Raw genomic sequence first — 14,570 nt, 5'->3', positions numbered from 1 at the left:
CTGTCTTTTACTTGTTTATTCATTTTTTAAAAGATTCCATTTTGAGTAGAGTTGTATGGTATTTGTCTTTCTCAGTCTGACTTATTTCACTTAGCTGAATACCCTCTAGATCTATCCAGGTTGTCTTAAATCATTTCATCCTTCTTTAGGCTGTGTAATGTTCCACCATGTACATATACCACATTTTCCTTAGCTATTCATTTACTGATGGATATTTAAGTTGCTTCCATGTCATAGCTTTTATAAATGATGCCACAATAAACATAGAGATGCATATATCTTTTTGAGTTAGTACTTTTGTTTTTCCTGAGTAAATACCCAATAGTGGAATTATTGGATCATATGATATTTCTATTTTTGACTTTTTGAGGACATCTTACTGTTTTCCACAATGGCTGCACCAATTTACACTCCTACCAAGAATGCACAAGGGATCCAGATCCTTGCCAACACTTCTTTGTTATTTCTTGTCTTCTTGATTTTAGCAATTCTGACAAGTATAAGGTGATATCTCATTGTGGTTTTCCATTGCTTTTCCCTGATAATTAGTGATGTTGAGCATCAACATCAATTTTGTTACTTGTAATGGATGTATTTAGATTTTTTTTCCTTCCTAGTTCAGTACTGAATGACTGTTTCTAAGAATGTATCTATTTCTAGGTCGTCCAGCTTGTTGGTTTATGATTTTTCTTAAAATTCTCTTATAATACTTTCTGTGTTATCAGTTGTTACTTTTCTCTTGTTTATGATTTTACTTTTTGGAGTCCTGTTTCCTTTTCTTGATGCATCTGGCTAAGAATTTGTCAATTTATTTTATTATTATTATTATTATTTTGTCTTTTCAAAGAATCATCTCTTGATTTCATTGATTTTTCTATTGTTTTTTAGTCTCTACCTCATTTATTTCTGCTCTGATCTTCATTATTTCTTTTTTTATACTCACTTTGGGCTTTGTTTGTACATCTTTTTTTTTGTTGGGCATAAAGTGAGATTGTTTGAGTTTTTTTCCCTTGCTCCTTGAGATAGGCTTGTATTGCTATATAGTTCCCTCCTTATAACTGCTGTCACTGTGTCCAAGAGACTTTGGACCATTGTTTCTTCATTTTCATTTGTTTTTATGCGTTTTTTTTATTTCCTTTTCAATTGCTTTATTTATGTATTGATTTTTTAGTGTGTTATTTAGTCTCCACGTTTGTGTTTTTTTTCATTGTGTGTGTGTGATTTATTTCTAGTTTCATATTGTTATGTTTGGAAAATATGCACAGTATGATTTTAGTCTTCTTAAATTTATTGAGGCCTATTTTATGGCCTATTATGTGATCTATTCTGGAGAGTATTCCATATGGGCTTGAAAAGAATGTGTATCCTGTTGTGCTGAGATGGAATGTTCTGTACATATATCTGTTACATCCACCTACCCAAAGTGTCATTGAAAGATATTGTTTCTTTATTGATTTTCTGACTCAATGACCTATCCATTAATGTAAGTGGAGTGTTAAGGTCTTCTTACTATTTACCAGCAATATCTTTATTTATATCTGTTAGTATTTGCTTTATATATTAATGTATTGCAGCATTGGGTGTGTAAATATTTACAATTGTTATATCCTCTTGTTGGATGGATCCTTTATCATTATGTAATATCCTTCTATGTCTCTTGTTGGAGTCTTTGTTTTAAAAGTTTACTTTGATATAAGGACTCTGGCTTTTTTTTTCACTTTCACTTACATGGTTAATCCCTTTACTTTCATCTTTATGTGTTTTTAGGTCTGAGGTGAGTCTTTTATAGGCAACATATAGAAAGGTCTTGGTTTATTTGGGTGTGTGTGTGGGAGGGGGTTGTTTGTTTGTTTTTATTCATTCCACCACTCTATGTCTTTTGATTGGAGCATTTGGGCCATTTACAGTAATTGTTGATAGCCATGTACTTATTTTCATAAAAAAATTGTTTTCTGGGGCAGACCGGGTGGCTCAGCGATTTAGCACTGCCTTCTGCCCAGGGCTATCCTGGAGGCTGGGATCGAGTCCCATGTCGGGCTCCCTGCATGGAGCCTGCTTCTCCCTCTGCCTGTGTCTCTGCCTCTCCTCTCTCTCTCTGTGTCTGTCATGAATAAATAAATAAAATCTTTAAAAAAAAAGAAGAAAGCACACACACACTTTAAAAAAAATGTTTTCTGGTTCTTTTTATACCTCTTTGCTTCTTCTTCTCTTGCTCTCTTTCTTTGTGATTAATGAATATCTATAATGCTTTGCTTTGCTTTCCTCTTTTTATTATTTGTGCATTTATCATAGGTTTTTGGTTCATGGTTACTTTGAGGTTCATATATAACATCCTAAGTAAATAGCAGTCCACATTAATTTGATGGTCATTTAAGCTCAAACAATTTTAAAAATTGAATAAGATTTTTTAGTTTTCTTTTGCCCTTTATTTTCCCTTTTTACTCCCTTCTCCACATTTTATTTATATGTTTTCATAATTTACATTTTAATTCATATTTTTCTTATTTCTAATTATGGTTATTTTCCTCTTAAAGAAGTATATATAACATTTCCTATAAGCCTGGTTATTAGTGATAAACTCCTTTACCTTTTGTTTTTCTGGGAAACTCATTATCTCTACTTCAAATCTGAATGATAATTTTTAAGGGATTACTATATATTAATATATATATTTATTGGAGTTCAATTTGCCAAATATAGCATATCACCCAGTGCTCATCCCGTCAAGTGCCCCCCTCAGTGTCCATCACACAGTCACCCCCACTCCCTGCCCACCTCCCTTTCCACCACCCCTTGTTCATTTCCCAGAGTAGGAGTCTCTCATGTTCTGCCCCGCTCTTTGATATTTCCCACTCATTTTCTCTCCTTTCCACTTTAATCCCTTTCACTATTTTTTATATTCCCCAAATGAATGAGACCATATAATGTTTGTCCTTTGATTGACTTATTTCACTCAGCAAAATACCCTCCACTTCCATCCACATCGAAGCAAATGGTGGGTATATGTCTTTTCTAATGGCTGAGTAATATTCCATTGTATACACAGACCACAACTTCTTTATCCATTCATCTTTCGATGGACATCGAGGCTCCTTAGAAAGTTTGCCTATTGTGGCCATTGCTGCTATAAACATTGGGATGCAGGTGTCCGGCCATTTCACTGCATCTATATCTTTGAGGTAAATCCCCAGCAGTGCAATTTCTGGGTTGTAGGGTAGCTCTATTTTGAACTCTTTGAGGAACCTCTACACAGTTTTCCAGAGTGGCTGCACCAGTTCACATTCCCACCAACAGTGCAAGAGGGTTCCCCTTTCTCCACATCCTCTCCAACATTTGTTGTTTCCTGTCTTGTTAAATTTCCCCATTCTCACTGGTGTGAGGTGGTATCTCATAGTGGTTTTGATTTGTATTTCCCTGATGGCAAGTGATATAGAGCATTTTCTTATGTGCTTGTAGGCCATGTCTATACTTCCTCTGTGAAATTTCTACTCATGTCTTCTGACCATTTCATGATTGGATTGTTGGTTTCTTTGCTATTGAGTTTAATAAGTTCTTTATAGATCTTGGAAACTAGCCCTTTATCTGATAGGTCATTTACAAATATCTTCTCCCATTCTGTAGGTTGTCTTTTAGTTTTGTTGACTGTTTCTTTTGGCGTGTGTAGTTTTTTTACCTTAAGTCCCAATAATTCATTTTTGCTTTTGTTTCCCTTGCCTTCATAGATGTATCTTGCAAGAAGTTGCTGCAGCCAAGTTCAAATAGGGTGTTGCCTATGTTCTCCTCTAGGATTTTGATGGATTCTTATCTCACATTTAGATCTTTCATCCATTTTGAGTTTATCTTTGTGTATGGTGTAAGAGAATGGACTAGTTTCAATCTTCTGCATGTGGATGTCCAATTATCCCAGCACCATTTATTGAAGAGACTGCCCTTTTTCAGTGGATATTCTTTCCTACTTTGTCGAATATTAGTTGACCACAGAGTTGAGGGGACATTTCTAGATTCTCTATACTGTTCCATTGATCTATGTGTCTGTTTTTGTGCCAGTACCACACTGTCTTGATGACCACAGCTTTGTAGTACAACCTGAAATCTGGCATTGTGATGTCCGCCAGCTCTAGTTTTCTTTTTTAATATTCCCCTGGCTATTCGAGGTCTTTTCTGATTCCACACAAATCTTTAGATGATTTGTACCCAACTCTCTGAAGAAAGTCCATGGTACTTGATACCGATTGCATTAAATGTGTAAATTGCCCTGGGTAGCATTGCCATTTTCACAATATTAATTCTTCCAATCCATGAGCATGGAATATTTTTCCATCTTTTTCTGTCTCCTCAATTTCTTTCAGAAGTGTTCTATAGTTTTTAGGGTATAGATCTTTACCTCTTTGGTATCTTATGCTTTTGGGTGCAATTGTAAATGGGATTGACTCCTTAATTTCTCTTTCTTCAGTCTCATTGTTAGTGTACAGAAATGCCACTGATTTCTGGGCATTGATTTTGCATTGCCACACTGCCGAATTGCTGTATGAGTTCTAGCAATCTTGGGGTGGAGTCTTTTGGGTTTTCTATATACAGTATCATGTCATCTACAAAGAAAGAGAGTTTGACTTCTTCTTTGGCAATTTGAATGCCTTTTATTTCCTTTTGTTGTCTTATTGCTGATGCTAGGACTTCTAGTACTATGTTGAATAGCAGTGGTGAGAGTGGACATCCTTGTCGTGTTCCTGATCTTAGGGGAAAGGCTCCCAGTGTTTCCTCATTGAGAATGATATTTGCTGTGGGCTTTTTGTAGATGGCTTTTAGATGTTGAGGAATGTTCCCTCTATTCCTACACTCTGAAGAGTTTGATCAGGAATGGATGGTGTATTTTGTCAGATGATTTCTCTGCATCTGTTGAGAGGATCATATGGTTCTTGTTTTGTCTCTTATTGATGTGATCTATCACGTTGATTGCTTACGACTGTTGAACCAGCCTTGCATCCCAGGGATAAATCTCTCTTGGTCATGGTGAATAATCTTAATGTACTGTTGGATCCTATTGGCTAGTATCTTGCTGAGAAATTCTGCATCTGTGTTCATCAGGGATATTGGTCTATAATTCTACTTTTTGGTGGGGTCTTGGTCGGTTTTGGAATTAAGGTGATTCTGACCTCATAGAACGAGTTTGGAAGTACTCCATCTCTTTCTATCTTTCCAAACAGCTTTAGTAGAATAGGTATGGTTTCTTCTTTAAACGTTTGATAGAATTCCCCTGGGAAGCCATCTGGCCCTGGACTTTTGTGTCTTGGGAGGTTTTTGATGACTGCTTCAATTTCCTCCCTGGTTATCGGCCTGTTCAGGTTTTCGATTTCTTCCTGTTCCAGTTTTGGTAGTTTGTGGTTTTCCAGAAATGCATCCATTTTTCTAGATTGCCTAATTTATTGGCATATAGCTGCTCATCATATGTTTTTAAAATTGTTTGTATTTCCTTGGTATTAATGGTGATCTCTCCTTTTATATTCGTGATTTTATTGAGTTTTATCTTTTGTTTTTAATAAGGCTTGTTAATGGTTTATCTTATTAATTCCTTCAAAGAACCAACTTCTGGTTTTATTGATCTGTTCCACAGTTCTGGTCTCTATTTCATTGAGTTCTGCTTGAATCTTTATTAACTCTCTTCTTCTGCTGGGTGTAGGTTTTATTTCTCCAGTTCCTTTTGGTGCAAGGTTAGCTCGTGTATTTGAGATTTTTCCAGGTTTTTTGAGGGATGCTTTTATCGCAATGTATTTCCCTCTCAGGACTGCTTTTGCTGTATCCCTAAGATTTTGAATGGTTGTATCTTCATTCTCATTAGTTTCCATGAATCTTATTAATTCTTCTCTAATTTCCTGGTTGACCGTTTCATCTTTTAGCAGGATGGTCTTTAACCTCCACATGTTTGAGTTTCTTCCAAATTTCTTCTCGTGATTGAGTTCTAGTTTCAAAGCATTATGGTCTGAAAATATGCAGGGGACAATCCCAATCTTTTGGTATTGGTTACGACCTGATTTGTGACCCAGTATGTAGTCTATTCTGGAGAAAGTTCCATGTGCATTTGAGAAGAATGTGTATTCAGTTGCGTTTGGATGTAAAGTTCTGTAAATATCTGTGAAATCCATCTGGTCAGTGTATCATTTAAAGCTCTTGTTTCTTTTGGAGATGTTGTGCTTAGAAAATCTTCATTTACAGAAAGCACTGTGTTGAAGTCTCCCAGTATAAGTGTATTATATCTAAGTATGTCTTAACTTTGGCTATTAATTGATTGATATACGTGGTAGCTTCCACATTAGGGGCATAAATATTCATGATTGTTAGGTCCTCTTATTGGATAGATCCTTTAAGTATAGTATAGTGTTCCTCTTCATCTCTTACTACAGTCTTTGGGATAAACTTTAATTTATCTAATATGAGTATTGCTACCCCTGCTTTCTTTTGAAGACCATTTGAATGGTAAATGGTTCTCCAACCTTTCTTTTTCAGGCTGTAGTTGTCCTTAGGTCTCAAATGTGTTCTTGTAGACAGAAAATAGATGGGTCTTACTTTTTTATACAGTCTGAAACCCTGTGCCTTTTGATGGGATCATTAAACCCATTCACGTTCAGAGTTACTATTGAAAGATAGGAATTTAGTGTCCTCATATTACCTATTCAGTCCCTGTTTTTGTGGATTGTTTCTTTGGACTTCCTCTTTTACATAGGCCCCCTTAATATTTCTTGCAGAGCTGGTTTGGTGGTCACATATTCTTTCAGTTCCTGCCTGTCTTGGAAGCTCTTTATCTCTCCTATTCTGAATGAGAGCCTTGCTGGATAGATTATTCTTGGCTGCATGTTCTTCTCATTTAGGACGCTGAATATATCCTGCCAGCCCTTTCTGGCCTGCCAGGTCTCTGTGGAGAGGTCTGCCGTTAACCTAATACTTCTCTGCATATAGGTTAAGGATCTCTTGTCTCTTGCTACTTTAAGGATCTTCTCTTTATCTTTGGAATTTGCAAGTTTCACTATTAAATGTCAGGGTGTTGAATGGTTTTTATTGATTTTAGGGGGGATCCCTCTATCTCCTGGATTTGAATGCCTATTTCTCTCCCCACTTAGGGAAGTTCTCAGCGATGAATTGTTCAAATACACTTTCTGGTCCTCTGTCCTCTTTGGCTCCCTCTAGATCACCAATTAAACGTAATTTTTTTTTTCTTCTTAAGCTGTCATTTATTTCCCGTAACCTTTCCTAATGATCTTTTAATTGTTTTTCTCGTTTTTCCTCAGCTTCCTTCCTTGCCATCAACTTGTCTTCTATGTCACACACTCTTTCTTCTACTTTATTAACCCTTGTCTTTAGGACCTCCAGTTTGGATTACACCTCATTTAATTGATTTTTTATTTCAGCCTGATTAGATCTAAATTCTGCAGTCATGAAGTTTCTTGAATCCTTTATGCTTTTTTTCCAGAGCCACCAGTGGCTTTATAATGTGCTTCTGAATTGGTTTTCTGACATTGAATTGTAATCCAAATTCTGTAACTCTGTGGGAAAGAGTACTATTTCTGATTCTTTCTTTTGTGGTGAGTTCTTCTTTCTAGTCATTTGCTCAGTGCAGAGTGGCTAAAAACAAGTTGTACTGGAAAAGGGAAGGAAAAAAAGAGTGAAAGAAAAAAGAGAAAACAAACAGACAAACAAACAAACAAAGAACAAAAAACAAACAAAAACAAGGAGGGGTATCCTCTTATTCTATGTACTGTAAATCCCTCGACTTCCCCTGGAGCTTTCCAGCACTGCTTGGTCAAGAACTTGCGCTTCCCCTGTCCTTCCAGCTGGTCCTCTGGGGGAGGGGCCGTTGTGCTGATTCTCAGGTGTGTGCACCTGGAGGAGCTGCCCTGACCCTTGCCAAGTGCACGGCTCAGTGGGAGCTGTTTGTCTTGTGAGGTCCCTGTCCCCTGGCGGCCCCGCCCCTCCCAGGCACACGGTGACACCAGGAGGGACATCCCCCCTGGCGGCGGCCGGGTCCCCAGCCCCGGCGTCAGCTCCCGCGGTACCGACCGCAGCTCCCGGTCCGCACTGGCCTGGATGCTCCGGGGCGGGGGGCGCGGCCCCGCACAGCTCGGGGGCGCCCGGCGGCGGCGGCAGGAGCGTCCCCGCCGTCCCGGGCCCTCCCCGCCTCCCCGCCTCCCCGCCTCCCCGTCCCGGGGGGAGCGCAGGGTCCCGGCCGTGTCCCCCGCGCCCTGGGCTCCGGGGCCTGCGCTGCTGGGGTCGCTCCCGGGGCCGCGGCTCCCGAAGGCAGCAGGGCGCAGCCCCCTCCGCCCGGAGCCCCCGCCCGCCCGCCCGCCCGGCTGCTCCCCGAGGCCCCGCCGGGCGCTCCAGCCCTTTCCCGCGCTCGGCCCGCGGGGTGTGGGGCGCCCTGCCCCGGGCGCACGTCCTGCCAGTGACCCCGGGAGGCTGGAGGCCCCACGGCCCCTCCGCGGTTCTGCCCGGGCTCCCCGCTCAGTGCCTTTCCCTCCGGGAAGATTGTTAAAGTTCCTTCTTCTCCGGGACTGGGCTTTCCTGTCCTAGAGGCTCCCACCACCCCCCTTAGCCCGGCTCCTCATGGGGCCCATCCCCCATGGGATTCTTTTTTATTTATTTTTTCTGTCTTCCTAGCTTGTTAGAAGCACCAACTCTTCTCTCTGTGGTGTTCCAGCTGTTCTCTCTTTATAGCTCAGGCCGAATTTGTAGGTGTTCAGGATGGTTTGAAAGTTACCTAGGTAAGTTGGTGGGGCCAGGTGACTTGGGGACCCTACCCTTCTGCCATCTTGCTCCCTTCCCTGAATGATCATCTTGCTGAATAAAGTTGGTTTTAGAATTTTTCCTTGAATATATCATGCCACTTTCTCTGGCCTGCAAAGTTTCTATGAAAAATAAGCTGATAGTCTATTAAGTTTTCCCTTGTAGGTAACTTTTTTGTTTCTTTCTTGTTGCTTTTAGGATTCTCTCTGTGATCTCTGACCTGTGACATTTTAATTATTATATACTGTGGTATGGTCTTCCTTGGGTTCATCTGGTTTGGAACTCTCTGTGCCTCTTGGTCTTGGGTGTCTATTTTCTTCCTTAGGTTAAGGAGATTTTCATTTATTATTTCTTCAAATACGTTTTCTACATATTTTTTCTCTTTCTTCTAGGACCCTTATAATGTGGATGATTATTCACTTGATGTTGTCCAAGAGATCTTCTACTCTATTCTAATTTTAATTTTTTTTTCTCTTTTTACTGTTCAGCCTGTGTACTTTTCATTACCCTGTCTTCCAGATCACTGATACATTCTGTATCCTCTAATCTACTGTTGATTAGAGGTGGTTTTTTTTATACAGTGGTTTTTTTTTATTACAGTTATTGTATTCTTTAGCTCTTATTGGTTCTTTTTAATCTTTTCTATGTCTTTATTGAAAGTCTCACTGAGTTCTTCCATTCTTTTCTCTAGCCCAGTATCTTTATGATTATTACCTTACATTCTTTACCAGGCATGTTGCTGTATTTCTGTTTAATTCTTCTACTGACTTTCTTTTCTTTTTCTTTCTTTCTTTTTTTTTTTTATTTTTGGAACTTATTCCTTTGTCTTCACATTTTGCTTGTCTTTCTGTGTTTGTTTCTATGGATTATGCAAATAACTACTTCTCCTAAAGTTGAGGAAATGGTCTTGTGTATGGTGACCCCTATGCCAACTGTGTATGCTTGGTGAATTTTGCTGGCTGGCTGGAGCTGTCTGTATATGCTCGTTACTCTTATAAACCATGGATTTTTACAGAAAGAAAAATAATAGTAATAATAATATATAAAGTAATAAAATAAAAAAATGAAAAGAAAGAAATAGAAAAAAAGAAGAGGAAAAGAACAAAAAAAGAAAAGAACAAAACCAAAAAGAAAATAAATGCAAAAGAAGGCAAATCTTTAAAAGTAAACAACAAAAAAATCAAACAGTAATAATTAAAGGGAAAAAAAAAAACCCAAACCCGACAAAACTGTGTCTTGTTTTTTGTGTCCCAGCACCAGAGGATTACTGGTGTGGGCTTGTGGGCTTTGGGCTCACCAAAGTTGCAAGTTCACTGTAAGCTGGACTCTGCTCCAGTCTGGACTTTTAAGATATAGGGGGAGAGAATATTCCTGCAGGTCTTTGGTCTTTTTCGACTGTGACTTTTCTCTTCTTCTTCTTCTTCTTCTTCTTCTTCTTCTTCTTCTTCTTCTTCTTCTTCTTCTTCCTTCTTTTTTTTCTCCTACATAACCAGGACTGGTCTGGACTTTAGGACCCCTGGCTTGCTGAGGTTGGAAGTTTGCAACTGGTTGGCATGTGATGACCATGCCAACCAGTATGGAGTAAAGAACCACCTTAAGACATTAGGACTGTCCAATTATGGCATCTGAATGTCAGACCTAGCTCTAAAAGAGGCTTTTGAGATGAGGGGTGGAGAGAACATTCCTGCAGATCCCTGGTCCCTCTAAACTGTGGCTTTTCTTCTGTATCCAACACAGCTAAAGTTGGTATGGTTTTGTGGACCATTGGCTCACTGAAATCACAAGCCCAGAGACTAATGGACCTGCCTGCCAGGGTGTCTGGACTCTGCTCTGGTCTTAGCTTCCAAGATGGGATGGGTTCATAACTATGTCACTTTCTATTCCCTCTGACCTGGAGAGCTTCCTCCCCAGGTCCTTTAGTGCTTGGCAGACTTCTAGTATTGTCTCCTTTATATGTTAGCTGCTCTTTTAAACCATGTTTTTTTTTTTTTTTTCCCTAAATCCAAGGGCCGAGAGATCCATTCCTAGTACCTCATTACTATTCCTCCCCAATGTTGTTTGCAGTGTTGGGTGGGGGGAGGATCCCTTTGTTACTGTTTCTCTATCTCCCTTTCTGTTATCCTACCATTCTTTCTATCTTTGGTTGTTCAGTCGCTGTTGAGCCAGCCCTCAGTTCTTCAAGAAGAATTGTTCTATTGGTAGGTGTAGTTTGGGGTGTCTGTAGAGGAAGTAAGTTCAGAGTCTTCCTACATCGCCATCTTGAAATGGAACCCTGAAATTGCTAATCATCTGTACTTTTATTCACTTTCATCCTTGAAATGATTTTTGAAATTTCTCTTTTCTCCAATATTCTGAATATAGTTCATAGTTAAGTCCTATTGGCTTTTCCTTTAAAATATATCTCAAAATCCACAATCTCTTTCCATCTTTACTTCTTCCTACATAGTCAAATTACTGTCATATCCAAATTAATCTTTTGTAATTGTAATTGTATCTTCATTCATTTTTCTCTCTTGCATTCTGTGTCCTTGTAGTCTTTCTCTACTGAAAAGTCCTAGGATCCTTCTTTAACATATCGGTTCATCAATTCCTCAAGTCTTAGGGAATGACTAGTATATAACAACAACAATGACTAATATTTGTATAGCTCTTATTATTTTCCAGGCATTATCCTAAGTTATATCTGTATGAGTGTGTGTGTATGTCATATGCCTCAGTGTGTGTATACTAAGGTTCGTATATGTTTGTATACATATATGCTCAAGTATCATGCATTTATAAATAAACATATATATGCATGTATATATGTGACTACACACATACATACACACAAACACAAACTTTCCAGATGCTCAATAAATATGTATTGCCTTATTGATAATTTTTGATTTTTTATTAGTTTCTTCTTAGTGCAGAGCCAATCCCTTTACTCTAGGTCTACTTTTGGGTAAGTTTATTCGTGAATTTTTGTGCCTTTTGTAGTTATTGTTTTGTTTTGTTATATTTTTAATATTACCCAATCTCTTTCATATGCTTGATGGGTATAAGGTTTTACTGAACACTTTTAGTTACATTCTAAAGTAGCTTGAAAGTATTTTTATCACTTAGAAGAAATAGAAAAGATACACTTACATTAAAATCAAATCATTCTATTTTTAGCAGTGTGATTATTAAATATCCTTCACTGCTCTGAGTGTGGCTTTCTATCTATCTTCTACAGTTAATTTAAATTCATTACTGTCTAATATGTAGTAGGCACTCATGGTTAGTTGTTTGAGGGAGGGTAAATGAAGAATGAAGAATAAAGTAAAATATTTCGGAAAGTTTTATAGTCTAAAAGAAACAGGAAGGAATTTTGCAAAATGGAGTAATAAAAACTTAAATAATTTAATCTTAGGTGACACAGCTGATATGGAAAACTTGATTCCATTAGGATATTTTTCATTACATAATTTTCACCTTTCCATAAAGAGATGCTCTACTCTATTCTAATGCAGAATTGATTTAGATTTTCTCTCCATCATCTCTTTGTCACTCTTCATCTCCATAAATGGGGAGACAATGGGGCATATTTACCACACGTTGGATCAATATACTAAAATAGCAATGATTACTCTGGACTTATAGTGTGGTCAGACTTAACAAACTGCACTGTATCTTCAGGTAAGCACCCCAACTCCTTTATCAGTGACCACTGGGAATATAAGATTGATAAAGCTGTGTGACTCTGACGTCCTAAAATTCACTTTGAATTCTCATATCTATTACAAATGAATAGAGGTGTGGGTATAGACAGAGGTGAAGAGATGTCAGTTCCAGGGAGGCTTCTTGGAAGAGGCAATGTGAGAACTGAGATTCAAAGGATAATTTGGAAGAAGAAAAATGTGAGAAGAAGGTGTGAAATACCTCAGTACCACAAAATATACCATATGATATATTCAGGGAATGACAGGTGCATTGCTGTACTGATGAAGTGCCAAGTACTAAGGAAAAGTGAGTTTGGAGAGGAAAAGAAGTAGCATCTAGACAATGTTTGTCATTAAACAAAAAAATCCAGATATTATCTTGTAATTTAGTGGTTAGAAAGTCTGGAAACACATTAGAATTATCCAGGGAGTTTATCACAATTCAAATGTTCAAATCTTACTTCTTACTACTTAAAAAAGAATACTTGGGGATGTAGTCTAAGCACCATTATCCATTAAAATCTCCTAAGATAATTCTATTGTGTGGCCCATCCTTACAACTACGACTACATGTGATGAGGAGAAATTATAGACCTTTATATTTTCTATCAGGAAAAGAAGAGAGGAGTGGGGATAAAGTTCTGTCAGAGGCATGGGAGTGTGTGATGACATTCTGTGGGTTTGCCTTTGGCTAATAGGAACAAAGTGATCCCAGATGCTGGCAGGAAGTGGGCACTGAGGTTTGAAGTCGGGGTATATAACAAAAAAAAAAAAAGTGTTGCTAATTTTATTTTGTCAAGTGTCAGCCGTGGTGTTGTGCACAGTTCTATACAAAAGGTTAAAGGCAATGTAAAAATCAATCAATCCAGTTTCGCTAAGGGATATTTGAAGGAAAAAGAGAATATCCAATGGGATTGCCTGGGAGACAATTAGAGGTTTGAAACTGGAAAACAACAAAATCGAGGACTTGGAAGTAGCTTTGGGAGTCTTCAGCACAGAGGTGACATTGAAAAACTTAAGTTGGCGAATTTAGTAATGTAAGGGACAAAAATATATATAATGATAAAGTAAAGTTCACAGCTAAGGTGAAAAGGGTGGTAATAAGGCAATAAGAAACTTAGAAATAACAGAGCCAGTCAGAGAAATACATAGCAAGAATTCCAATAAACATTGTAAGTTTCTATTGGGGATTCATTTGCCCATCTATTCTTTCATGCATAGCTTTTTCAATTAACAGATTATATTAGACTGGATTTGATGTTCATTTTGAATATTCTGATATTTGAATTAATATGATATCTATTCATGAGTTATAAAATCAACCAGTGGTCAATTGAATAAAGTCAGAGTATTAGATTAAGATAAAAAATGAGACAAGGCCAATGAGTGTTGTAAGAAAGAAATCCTTGATAATTTATTAGATTAACTTCAGCTGAGAGTTGAAGGATAAGAGGTGCAGGACATGGGAATAAAAGTTAGTGACTGGACAAAAATTTAAGACAATGGGTGTCATTACAAATTTAAAGAGACACATAATAGGAAAAAAAAAAAAAGAATGAAGAGTAGCAGAGTGAAATTACCAAATAAAGTGATTGTAAATTAAAGAGGTATTTTAATAATGTTCATTTTTCAAATCTGTGAACACAGGGTGTCTTTCCATTTATTTGTATCTGCTTCAATTTCTTTCATCAGTGTTTTATATTTTTCAGTGCATAATTTTTTTTACGTCATTGGTAAATCTTATTCCTGAGCATTTTATTCTATCAGCTATTTATTTATTTAATTTCCTTTTCAGATAATTCAGTCTTTCTTTAAATCTTCCAAAAAATAAAAGAGGGAACACTTTGGAAATTTTTCTGTGAGACAGAGTTACCCTGATATGGAAGCCAGCAAGGGAACCAAAAAAATATAAAACAAACGAAACAAAAAACTATTCCTGATGAGCATGGATGCAAAACTCCTAACAAAATATTGGTAGACTGAATTCAACAGCACATTAAAAAGATGATATGCCATTACCAAATGGGATTTGTTCATTGAATATAAGAATGGTTCAACATACACAAATCAATCAATATGATATATCACATTAAGAGAATGTAGGATAAAAAA

Source organism: Canis lupus, chromosome 11, assembly GCF_003254725.2.
Source record: "Canis lupus dingo isolate Sandy chromosome 11, ASM325472v2, whole genome shotgun sequence".
Lineage (NCBI taxonomy): Eukaryota > Metazoa > Chordata > Mammalia > Carnivora > Canidae > Canis > Canis lupus.
Note: the sequence above shows the minus strand (reverse complement) of the source record.